This window comes from Motacilla alba, chromosome 2 (assembly GCF_015832195.1).
Source record: "Motacilla alba alba isolate MOTALB_02 chromosome 2, Motacilla_alba_V1.0_pri, whole genome shotgun sequence".
NCBI lineage: Eukaryota > Metazoa > Chordata > Aves > Passeriformes > Motacillidae > Motacilla > Motacilla alba.
This window is the reverse complement of record NC_052017.1, coordinates 147,486,268-147,499,395: the sequence shown is the minus strand read 5'-3', so window position 1 is coordinate 147,499,395 and position 13,128 is coordinate 147,486,268. Positions and strand designations below refer to the sequence as shown.

The window sequence follows — 13,128 nt, the reverse complement described above, 5'->3', positions numbered from 1 at the left end:
ATCTTCTGTGTTCTTTGCCTCCAGACATTGTATGTCTGAGTAAAGCTTCCAGTTTCATTGGGCCTAGGATAACTGTGATATTTAGTGCCTTTGAAAAAATCAAACTAAATATTCTTCCATGTGTTTGAAAAACGGTTGAATTTTTTTTTTCCTTCTTTCCTGAATACATCCAAAATAGAACCTGCTCTTGAGTTTGGTGTCTTTTATTGATAAGAAATTCCAGAAATGTATTTTTATATCTGGCCTGTATTTTTTTTTTGGTAACTCTGCTGAGATTGATATTGTGTGACCATACAATCATTAAGGTTGCAAAAGGCCTCCAAGATCATCAAGTCCAAACTGATGTTGTGCAAGGGTCCATTTAGCATAGAAAACTACTTTAAATTTATAATTCTTCTAAAAATATCGGAATATTAGGAAAAAATAAACCAACAAACCTTCAATTTTGAATTGTAGTAAAGGACAAAAGCAAGACAATTGAAGGCAGAGGATTAGTTACAGTTTTACTTACTGTGAACTGTTCCCTTATAAACTGGTAAAACGGTGTCATTAGAATTCTTTGATGCCACATGACTGAAATTTCCAGGTTTTGTCAATCAATTGAAGGTTTAATTAGAAAACAGAAATAATGCAGTGGTATTGGAGTTCAAGAGTGCTCAGAGTTTACTATTTTCCTATGCTGCATAGAAAGTCCCAGTTCCTCAGGGTGGAGGAAAACTCACTCTTTTGAAAAGATAGTTTTCACTTGAATGTGTTCTTTCCTAAATAAACTTCATATTTTTATTCAAGCTTATTACTGATTATCTGCTAAATCCTATTCTTGTATTTAAAGTTTGGGTAGTTTGCAGATAATTTTTAAAATTAGAATAAATAAAAGTCAAAACTCTTAAGCTGAGAGGGAGAGAGTTACCGGCTAAACATTTGGCTCTGGAACTTGACCTTCTAACCCTTTTTCTCTCAGGATTAGCTGCCTCTAGACACAAAAAAAGAACATTTTCTCATTTTTAAATTTAATTCTGTTCATTTACGAGTTCAGTTGAAGCTGGGATACTGATTTATTCTCCATTTAGAAGTTCAGCTGCTGAGATTTATTTGTTCCTATGAAATCTAGATCTATTAATTAGAAACTCTTGCTTCTATTAATGGAACACAAATGCTTAGTCAAAACTCGTTTGTGTTTAAAACAAAATTTAATGTTTGAATTGAATCACACATTTTAAAATACAGCTTGTCTGTGTTTACTTGAATGTACTTGAATCTCCAACCATGCAGACTGGCAAATCTAAATAGTGTATCATCAAGTAAATGGGAGATGTCAGTCACTATTTTAACAACATGGAAGCTAAAAGTTTGATTTAAAATTAAGCTATTTAGTTGCATAAATATGTAAAATGCAGTCTACTGCTAAGCAAAAAGAGGTGCTAAATTCTGTGTAAAACCTCTAATCTGAAGCTATTATGTTTTAATGGTAACAAGCCCTTAAGAATCACTTTCTTTAAATAAGAATTAAAATGTGCAGTTGCAAAGTTGCTTGGAATTGAATCTATCTTTTGCATAATGCTTTTTGAAACAAAACTGTCTGTACAGCTCAGTGAATTTAAATTGAGTAATGTCAGATATTTGGGAAAAATGCCATTATTTTACTGTGGCTCTTCATTTATAATATTAATACTTCTTTAAAGGGCTGTGGCTTGCATTGAGTGCAAATAATTCTGAGTTGGCTCATCTGTTAGGGCCTCTCTAAACACAGAATTATATGGAAAGAGCTACTAAGGAAATGGGACTGTCCACTCACCAGGCAGTCCTGTGGTGAACGAGTACAGAGTTGGGAATGCTTCTCCATTGCCTCTTGGAAGATTTTGGGTTTGAAAGTGAGAGCTTTGAACTGCTTTCTTTTAGAAACACCTGTTTGAAGACCACTGAAAGACCTTGCAGTTGATATTTTAGGGAAGGGAGCAATGAACTTGGGGAACATCAGATGAACTTGGCCTGGGTACTGTGGAGCAGCCAATGGATTTTCTGAGAGCAGAGATGAAGGTCACCAGTCATGTGCTGTTCTGGGAGGTGGATGTGAGGTTGCCACTCACAAAATCCTCTCTAAGCAAGGGCCCAACCTGCCAAAAATCTGTGAGGTCTACAAAATGTTGGAGTCTTTGCTGTCCTGGCTGCTCCACCCTGCTGGTGCTGCTGCCCTGGCTCTGCTCCCTGGCTGGGAAGATCTGGGAGGGTCCCTGAGGAGGCCCCGTGGCACCCAGGGAGATCTCCCATGGCACTCTGTGAGCAGTGCTGGAGCCATGGTGGTGGGGGTAGCCCTTTCCTGTGCTTCTCATCATCACTGCTGGCATTCTCCTGCTTTCCTGTTTCCTCCTTCTTTCCTCCACTACAAAAAAATGAAGTTGAGTTTTAGCTTTAGATCCCAACGTTTAACCTCGTTTGTGTTTTAATCTTCTTTTGGGTACGTTCAGAACCTAATTCCTTCCTGCATTTGTGGATCAAGGCAAAATTTGTCTCTCTTCAGCTTGAGCAGATCAGAACAGTCCCTCACCCCTGCAAGTTCATGTTCTTTCAGACATTCAGCAGGTTTCCAGGATTTCAGGATTCCTGCTGCATTTTCTCACTCACCATGCATAGGATGGGATGGAGCTAGGAGTATTCCATTCTTTTTTTTTTTTTTTTTTTTCTTTTGGTGGGCTAATTCCTTAAAGATCCTCAAGGCTCATCTATTTTGATGTTTGGGAAATAATGTGCACTTTTCAGTGTAGTCCTGCCAAGATCTTCATGTACTGTGGTTATTGTTGCTGTGCTCGAGTTCTTTCCAGTCTTCTGGTGAGGTGACAGCCTTCACATCTGAGCTCTCAACTGCTCTGTCATGTTCTTAATGAATTAAAACTACTGACTCCATGATGATTCTGCATTAAACATGCAGAGGTACTTTTCCATTTGTTGACCAGGGGCTTGGAGGTCTTTGTTCTTGAGAGAACTTCCCAGAATATCCTGGTGTGTCTGTCCTTCCTCTGTGTGGTTGTTTCTTAAATCAATGGATGCCACTAAAGATGTTTATTTTCAGCCTGTACTGAGATCATTGTAACTAGTGAAGAATTTCTGCCACAATTTCTGCTGAATGCTTTTTCAGTTCCCCTCATCCTGTTGGGATGGACTTGTCAGTGTTGGCTGGGAAGGCCACCTTGGACACTTGTTGGTAGCTGAGGGTCTTCACAGCATTAATCTGAGAGCACTTCTGGAACCTTTTCCTTTCACGCCTGCCGTGCTCAGGTGAGATGTCAGCTGGCAGGGTGTGGTTGTGCCTTCTGCCAAGAAGTGATGAGCTTGATCTAAGAAAGAAACCCCAAACCTTGTTAATCTTCAGAAATTATGGATGAGCCTGGACTGAGTGTAATTTGGTGATGTCAGACGTGGTGTCTTACAACTCTTAAAATATGCCTTTCCATCTTGCATTTTGAAAGAGGGAATTATGCAGTATTTTAGACATTTTTATTTATAGAACAGATTGCATATGCATTCCTTCAGTGTCATTTAAATTTCAAATTGCTATGTGGAAGTATGGAAAATAAGGAAGAATATTAAAATGGGCTCCTGAAAATTGACAGCTAGGCCACAAGTGAATGTGGAAATGACTTTAACCCGTTGTAGCCCTCCTGCCAAGCAGCAGTAAGGACCAGACTTGGTTTCTGAGAATCTTTTCTTAAAATTGTAACATTGTCCTGAATTTCCATCCAAACCTGGGAAAATGAAGTGAAGCTGCACAGGGATTTGGTGGGTTATACCTCCCCACAGAGATTGGGCTAGATGAATTTCACTGGAGCAGGGGATAAGAATAACCTGTGAGCCTATAAAGAACTTTTGGGCTTGGAATAATTTAAAACGGCATCTTTTTCTGAGGGGCTGCTGGAGCAGCTTGTGACTCTGTTCACCTCACTGCCTCCTGTTCTCTGGTTCAAATCTTGCTGTGAGTTTCTGATTTGCCCATGTTTTCAGAGCTGTAGTCAGAGTTGTTGAGAGTTTCAGCTCATTTCAGTTTGAGCTGATTGCTCACCATTTCTCCCCTCTGTTTGCCATCTCTCCTGCCTATTCTCATAATGCTGCTCTTCTTTTTTTTCTCCTGTTTTTCATATTTAGGTTAGAGGAAACAAGATTATAAATATTACAAATAAAGACATAAGCCCAGAAAAGATTTTGAGGTGTAACTTGCTCAACTCATGAAAAAAAAAAAAAGAAACTTCACTCAGAAGCAGGAAGCCTGCCAGAACTGAAAGATAATTGAGGCATGGAAAGAGACACTCAGGGAAGATTGAGCTGTATCAGAACATTTCGATCAAGGTTTTCTGTTTAAGAAAGAAGATTCCAAGTCTGGTCCTTCCTCTACAGAGAATAAATCTGTGAAATTATTTTGAAATGTAATTAGAGGTGGTTTATGGTGGGGAGTGATCTGAACTGTAAAATGAACAGTAATAAATTTCAGGTACCAGATAAGGTTCAAAGGCACTAAAAGCATTTTAATTTTAAACAGCTGAATTACAGTTGCAGTTAATTTCTTAAAGTGTTTTTATCCTCACTTTAAAATTACAAATGGCAAGTGCGTTGCTGTATTTTTTTAAGAGTTCAAGAGGAATGGAAGTTCTTCCAGCTGATATATCTATGTCATAGTCTTCCTACTGACCCTGGCCACAGCAGTGATTCTTTTTACAAGATTCATCACTCCCCTTACACATCTATGGCTGTCTCAGTACTGACTAAGTGACCCTGGTCATGGATGCTTCTCTTGAAGTGAGTTAAACCAAATTCCATCCTTTGAACCCCTCTGGAGTTCAAGAAGTTTGGCCTCAGTACTGGGTGCATTATAAGAAGCTCTAGCAAATAATAGTAGGTGTGTAGATAATTGTGATTTAATAGGAAGAGGTTGGAGCATATTTGAAGCATGATTTATTTTCAAGGAATGATGGAGCATTTAAATAAGTGTGATTTAATTGATATAGTATTCCTGAATTAAAAAAACAAACAAAAAATCCCCCCAAAAAACCCAAAACCATCTATGGGTATGTTGGTTCATTAATGATTAGAAGAGATAGAAACAATAAGTGAATGAGTTTAGGGTGTTGAGGAAAGAGATTCCCAGTCATGAACTCAGCAGTAACCAAATCATCCCTGTATTATCAATGCTGCCTTCAGCACAAATCCCAAAACACAGCCCCAGCCCAGCTACTGTCAAGGAAATTAACTCCACCCAGCCCAAAGCAGCACTTGTCAAAACAGATGTCAGCTATTAGGAAACTGCAAAAGTGACAATATCACAATTTGTTGCCAAGCTGAGGTTATTTGGAAGAATTTCTAGAGTAGACTTGATTGTGATCATGTTACTTGAGAGTGGAGGATAAGAGATCCTGTGTTGGAATCCTGCTCTTCCAGAGCCTGCTGGTGCTGTCACAGGTAATCCCCAAAGCTGTGCAATGAAGGCACAACTGCTTTGCTCTGCAGCTTCTCTTTTGGGCTGCAATGCCTAAAATACTTTAAATTGCATTTAAATTAGGACAGCATAGATCATCTGTAGTGTGTAAATTCATTTTTTGGAAAGGTAAATGTTACTGACTGCAAGAGTTAAAAAGAGTGATGTTTTAATCAGACTGAACAGAGAATTTAGTGCAAATTAAAACTTGATGTAAACTTCAGAGTTGGAGTGAAGTTTACTTAACTGACACTGATGAACTGGTTTTAATGCACTGTGTTGTATTTCAGCTGACAAAGTACCTGCAAGTTGGTATTGCCCAACCAATAAACCTTTCAAAAGGGAGCTACTTGGGTTGGTCTTGTAATATTCAGATTAACTGATTTCAGGATGAAGATGGAAATCTACAGTATAATTACCAGGCAATATTTATAGCAGCCTAGGTAGTTCTTAGCCATTACTTTGAAATATTTCACAGCTTCAGCTTAATGCCATATCTTGCCTGTGTACTTATATATAAATAAGTGTATGTGTGTATATATATTTATAAAAATGTAATTAAACAGACTTGTCACCTGGTGTGTTTGATGTATAGCAGTGGCACAGTGTGGTCTAAGAATGAATATATTAAAAAAGCCTGAATGGAAATGCTTTCTGGTGGCTTGGAATAAAAGACTTGGGAGATTTTCTTTGAAGTAGAAGGAGATTTCTTAGAAGCCAGTTAAGTCTTATTCATGATGGTGCTGTGACTTCTGCTGCTTTTCATCTGCTTCTGTGTTTTCATCAGTTCTGTGCTATCAAACTTTAGCACTGTTGTGTTCCTGCTACACTTCTTCCTGCTTTTTTTAACCCCCCCCACTTTTAGAATATCTCCCTGGAATTTGTGTCTTGTAGAGACAAGCCAACTCATTAAATAACTTTGCTCAAACTGCTTTATTAAGAGGGTGTAGTTTATTTACCTGAATTACATGTCTTTTAGACTTTGATTTTTTTTTTGGAAGTTTGAATGAATTGGAGCAAACTAGCAACAGGAATAAAAGGTTTAAATTCATTTGCATAGCACTAAATATGAAACACAACAAATTTTTAATTCATGTATTATATGACAAAAATAATGTACTCTGAATCAAATATTTAACATTACAGACCAGCCTGAAAGTCTCACACATGATTTATCTTTGCTTAGACTTGTGTGTCAGTGAGGTACAGACAAAAACTCCAGCCAGTGCCATAGCCAGATGCTTAGGCTATGATCAGCAGTTCAGTTGTTACAGTAAAATAATGCTTTTTATGGCAGAAATTTCCTATTAATTTCTTAAGGTCACTCATGAACAAAATGAAGTCTTTGAGCTTTAGCCCAAAATTGCTGTCTTCATGTAGGTACCTCTGATCTTGAAGAAGTGTGACTTCCCTCAGGTAACTGAAGGAAAAAATACAAGTGTGTAAAGGGAAGCACATTGCAAGATTTTTATTCCAGGAGAAAAAATTCCTTTGGGGATGAGCTACTTCAGTTGGACAGATGAAGACATGAAGAATTTGTGCTGTATTATTATTAAGTGCTAATTTTTTTTGTACCAAAGGAAGCTATTTTAGGAGGTGCTATATTGCTAAAATTCAAATATATTTTATATGACATTTAACAGACTCAATACTGCTCTCTCACCCTAAATTCAAATTAAAGCACTGGAGTCAAGGCTGTTGTTGAAATTGGCAGTATATATGGAAAAAGAAATATCCATGTTTAAAAATGGATCATCCATGTGCCTTAGTGAACTGCCCATATGATGTCCAGTGAGCGGGAATGGATGTGCCAAGGGAAGATGAGTGGGGTAGGAGTGATGCTGAAGAGATGTTTTTACAGAGGAATGGGAAAACTCAACTCTACATTAGGAGAGAGAGCTGACATGTCTTCATTTTAAGTTTTTCAGACAGTTTCCCAGTTTTTTCAGTGATTAAATAATCCTTTTTCTGAAGCAAGTTTAGATCACTGGTGGAGGCATAGAAATTTTGAATTGTGATAAACCTTTCTGGCCAAATTTCTGTGCATAACAGTATATTGGGGAAAATGTTCTGCAGAAATCAATGTGGTGTTCTTTCCATCCTCTGCCTCTTCTTCTTCCACATAAAATCCAGAATCAGATGTGTTTAACAGTTACACCATTGTATCTGGGAATAATTACAAAACCTGCCTTGCCCATAAGCAGCTTTACAGCAGTCCTGAACTTCATTTATTGTTACAGAAGTTATCTACGTCTAATTTACTCCACTTTTTGTAAAGGTAGGACTCCTGGTATTCCTTAACCTGAAAAAATTAATATTGATTTCAGTGTTTGATATACTGATTTTGCATGTACAAAATGCATTTTTTTTTAGTACTGAAAGTATGCAGACATCTGAAGTTCTGAGATATGGTGGAGAACCAGAAACTGAAATTTTAATGGTGTCTTTATGAACTGTCTTTAGCTATGTTGATTTTTTTAAGTCAGGTTTTGAGTAGAAATATTTTGGTGCAAACTTGCTGGGACTTCATGTGTATACATTTTATACAATTATTAAAACTCTTGTAATGGAAGACTGTGATGTGTTTAGTAGTCTCTTCCTATTCTTTGTCTCCATGACAGTCTTTTTAGAAGTGGAAGACATTCTGCTTCTAAAAGACAGCTATTTTTGTGTCTAAAATATTATTTTCCTCCCCTTTCCTGCAAAGTTAGTAGTAAATTGAGAACTTATTTTTCAAAGATGAGCTATTACACAGCAAATAACTGAATCCTTTGTGTGGGTGGAGTCAGTCTCTGATACAGTTCAAGATGCTCTGGTCATGAAAACAGGTCTAACTCTCTGGTAGCATACATCAATTATTTTCTTCTCATTTCTGCTCTTCTCTAAGTCAAACAGTGAATTTTATTAGTCTCTGCTGTGTTTATTTAGAGATTTATGTTGCTTGATTTCTTAAAAAAATGGGATTCATACTCTCTGACTGCCAGTGCCTTTCTCCCTAAGAACAGCTTTGGAGTCTGGAGGGAGCACACACATTTATTGCAGTAGTGGGATGAACACTCAGGGTTCCTGTGTTGCTGCCAAAGCAGCTTGTTCAAGTAAGAGATTTCTGAGCAGTTTGAAGTTGTGTTTACCTGCTCCATGTATTTTTCAGAAAAATATTAATGGTTTGCTACTGAAACTAGAAAGTGCCATCGCCCAGTCCCTGTCAGAGTTAATGGATTGGAGAAGCAGAGGGTGCTGCCTGCAGGGAGAGGAGCTGCTCTGTCTGCTGAGTTCCAGCCCTGGTGATGCAGGAGTGGATTGATCCTGCAGGTCCTGCCCAGGTGCTTTGCTCACCCCTGTGGCCTGGCTGTGCTTGGGAAAGGGGGATGCCCTGGATACACAAATGTGGTGCTCCCTGCACAAACCACAGCTCAGGCACCGCCTGAAAGGAGCTTTGCACACCCCCTGCAGTCTGTGGTTAGCTGCAGAGTAAAAGGTGTGTGGTTGTTGCTGTCTGTGAATAATCAATTCCTACTGCAGCTTTTGTGAGGGTCTTAATGTATTTTGTGGCCTTTATGAAATTCTTTAGTTTAAAGAGTACACTGAATTTTCATGGCAGAGTGAGACTGAAGATTCCCCTGGATGCAGACATGAACTTTCTCTTCTCTAGGGCTCACCAAGCAATTCTCATTTTGTGTGGGTGTGTGAAGGAAATATCACAGAATAGTCTGAGTTGGAAGCAACCTTAAAGTTATCATCTCTGCTTAGGGCAGGGACACCTTCCACTATCCCAGGTTGTTCCAAGTCCCATTCAGCCTGGCCTTGAACACATCCAGGGATGGGCCAGCCACAGCTTCTCTGGGCAACCTGTGCCAGAGCCTTACCAGCCTCAGAAAATAGGGTTGTTTTTTTTTCTAATATCTAATATAAACATGCCCTCCTGTAGTCTGAATCCATTTCCCCTTACCCTTAGTCACTCCATGCTCCTGTAAGAAGTCTCTCTCCATCTTTCCTGTACGCTCCCTCCAGGCACTGGAAGGTCATATCTATGGGTGCAAACACTGCTTTTTCTCTTGTTTTTTTCCTGTCATCAGACTGACTTTTCTGTCTTGTTATATGTTACTGTTAACTCATTAAGGAGATGTTTGAATCTGTCCTGAGAGAGTTGGGTCAGGACTGCTGCAGGAGCTCTCCTCAGACTTCTCCTTTGTCACCATTATTTGATGTCTTCAAGGGAGAAGGAGAAAGCTCAGCCAGCACAAAGCACCCTGGGCAATGAGGGGTTTTGTTAGAATGTTGATTCTGGGCCTATCACTGAGGTAAAATTGGAGTCAGAAGGTGTTGAGCTATTTGTTTTCAATATTTTATTGAGCTCCATAAGGAAATGAAGTTGTTCCAGTGGGATTAGTGGATCAGACAGGAAATGTTCTCTTTCTTTATTTCACCTGGCTGTAGATTGTCCTGCAGGGGACACTGTGACTTGATCAACACAACATCAACCTATTGTTGCCAAAGAATAAATGTTGTGTTTTTATTCTTTGCCTGAGTGTTCAGTGGGTAGTGACTGAACCCAAGTACAGCTATTTTAAATTTCTTCAAATATTCAAGAGCACAGTTACAGCAATTGCGTTCTTCTCATTTTCTGTGTTATCTGCCAAGACATGAACTGCTGTTTGTGTTACACTGTTAAATCACAGTTACTAAAGTGCTTAAAAATGTTATTCTATAACTGACCTTCTGTCCTGTCCTGGTCTGATTTTTCAATGGCTCCATTATTGTGAAATACTGCTCCACAGGACTGTGAAATGAGCAGAAAGTCTCGTCTTTTTCACATTTAGTAGCTTTCAATCACTAATGGTTTCTGACTGTGCATCTGAAGCTCTCAGATTTTTATGTTCTAATATTAGAAGAAGGTTTGAAACAGCTTGGACACAAAACCAGTGCTCGTTATGTTGAGGTGAAGTAGTTGAGCAATGAAATTCTAAGAGTATGGGTGGACTTGCAAAATTTTTGGTTGTCAGGACCAATTTGGTATGAAATGGGCAAAATACTGTGAGGTTATACTGAACAAGCTGAGTGGAATGTGCTGACGTGCCAGTGCTGCCAGAGGCTTTGCTCAGCTTTATTTGGTTACAGCCATTCTGTGATCCTGGTCTTTCAGTGAGTCTGGGGAGAAAGTGAGGGGAAAAAATTGTGAACATAGTTAATCCAGATGAGAAAATAAGCTGTCACTCCTCACTCAATAAATGAGTCTCTAATACCTACACAAGGGTATCCAGTAGTGCTCCCAGCTGCAGGACAGGCTTTTAAAGCTGTTGAGGTGAATTCACAGGTCACAGGATCAAGTGGTGATTGCCTTCCTGCTGACCTGTACGAGCAGGAAGGCACCAGGTGGGTAAAGACCTCCAAGAGCAGCTGGTTTTTGTCTCTTCTTTTCAAAAAGGTAAGTGCTGGTGATAACAATCACAGAAATCTCCTAACTGTGGGTCAGGAGGGAGGCTGAGGAGTTCAGTGGCTCCTCCCAGGAGGTTCTGTCAGAACAGGATGTCAGGCAGCCAGAAGCTGTGAGAATTCAGAGCTGCATTGGCTGTAGCAGGTTTTTGGCAACCATTAAGCCACAGAGGTCAGTGAGCTGAGGTGCTCCTTGAGGGAGAAGGTTCCAGTGCTGGATTTCAGAAGTGGCTCTTGGGCAGGATTCGGCAGCTCTTTTGCTTTGTGAATGCTTCCCATCGTGTCCTGCTGATGTGGATTCCTTCAGCATCTTGGCTGAGATGTGGTGCTAAAAAAAAGGAACTGAGCTGCTGGCCTGGCAGCAGCATGTTTAAAGCTATATTTCACACTACATCAACATAGAAAAATGGTTTGGTTTGGCTTTTTTCTAATGGAAAGCATGGGGAGCTGCTACCAGGAAATAACCACGTTACTCAAAAGTCTGTAAACAAATTATTCTTGCAAATGGCAGCCTGCTTTCTTTGAGAACAATAACTGAGTGTTTCACACTAGGGAATGAAAGGCAGTGCTCTGGGATGGCAGACTTTTGGTTTCAAGCACAATTTAGCAGATGCTGTAGCATTACCTTCATCATTCCTGGTAGCTGTGAAGATTTCCATCTCGGTGGATTCTGCTTGCTCATAATATGGCAAATAACCTGAAATTTTGATGGTAATACTCAGCCTTGAACCACTACAGCTTCTGGCTGTGCTGTGCTGCTCTGAGTCTATATGGATGTCTAATTAATGTGGTTTTGGGATCATTCCCAACAGTCAGTTAAGATGTGGAGAATGGCTCAAGAGACTGTTCAGTGAAACACAGACACGAGCAAGGCAATTTGTCAGTTACGTGCCATTAATTCCATAGTGAAGGGGATTACAATCAATGTTGATTTGCTCTGAAGGAGCGTGTACTCCTTGTGGCTGTAGAATTCACAAACTGAGCTGGATTGGTGTGGGCAGCACAAGCATTGCTGGATGTTTGTGCTTTTCAAGGCCCAAGATGGTGTTTTGGGCAGGTTTTGGTACTTTTGGCATGGTTTACAGGATATGTTTCCTTCACATTTTTCTCACTCCTCCCTCTCACAGATGCTATGCAGCATTTTTTACCCTTTCTTGGATATGTTCTCTCAGAGGTGCCGCCAGCATAACTGACTGGCCCAGCTCTAGGCAGCAGCGGGGTTTGTTTTGGGGTTGTCTGGAATGGAGATACCCTGGTGCCTTCTCCCAAAGGCCCCTCCTTGCTACCAAAACCTTGCTGCATAATCCAGTACACCTCATGTTTTTCTGGTAGCACTACTTCTGACAGCTAATTGTTAACACCCTCCCCTCTCCTATTTAGTTTTATCATTGAGTATTTAGATATTTTAAGTTAATTTTCTAGATACAGTTTGGATATTGAATAATTATTTTTATTGGTAGTACATGGAACAGCCTGGTCCAGTGGAAGGTGTCTCTGTCCATGGCAGGGGGTTGGATCTTAAGGTTCCTCCCAACACTTTTTGAATATTCACTTCAACACAATATAGGTCTTTTCAGCTGCCTCATTCTCCCCTCTAAACAAACACTGCCAGGCTTTTCTCTGTTTGCAGACTTCCATTTCATCAGAGAAATAGGGAATCATAAAATTGTAGAAAGGTTTGGGTTGGAAGGCACCATAAAGATCAAATACAATTTTGTGTTGAGGCTTTATATTTCCGAATAGACTAATTTTTTTTCTGGAGACACAATTTTATGTATCGTTGAAAATAATTGCTGGATAAAACTAATATGCAATCATTGTACATTCTTGAAGACAACCCAAATAATATATATTTGAATGTTCTTGTATTTTTAAGCAAAACCAAAGAAAATCTTTCTTTCCTGTTGTTGTGATTTAGTAGCATAACACAGTGCAATTATTTTGAGTATTAGATAGTTTTCACACAAGTTAACATCAAAAGTAATTTGTTTCTCTTCATTGCTTTTGATATTAGTTAATTTAATGTTTCAGAGCAGTCCTTGTTCCCATACAATGCTATAATTAATAACCTTAGTATGTGTGAGGCTGATTGTTTTGTTTGGATATATAGATTTATTGATGGAATGGTAAAAAATTGTATTTTGACAATAAAAAATCCTAACAAAAAAATGGGTATAGACTGGCACTTGAAAAATTCTGAGAAATCTAGAAAACTCTTTTGCTTAAGGTCACTT

The 13,128-nt window shown here is 39.2% G+C and overlaps 1 protein-coding gene across 12 annotated transcripts in view; it reads left to right on the top strand.

Annotated features, from left to right (window-relative positions):
• Positions 1-13,128, top strand: part of TRAPPC9 (trafficking protein particle complex 9) — a 450,420-nt gene that overhangs the window by 31,143 nt on the left and 406,149 nt on the right. The window lies entirely within an intron of this gene.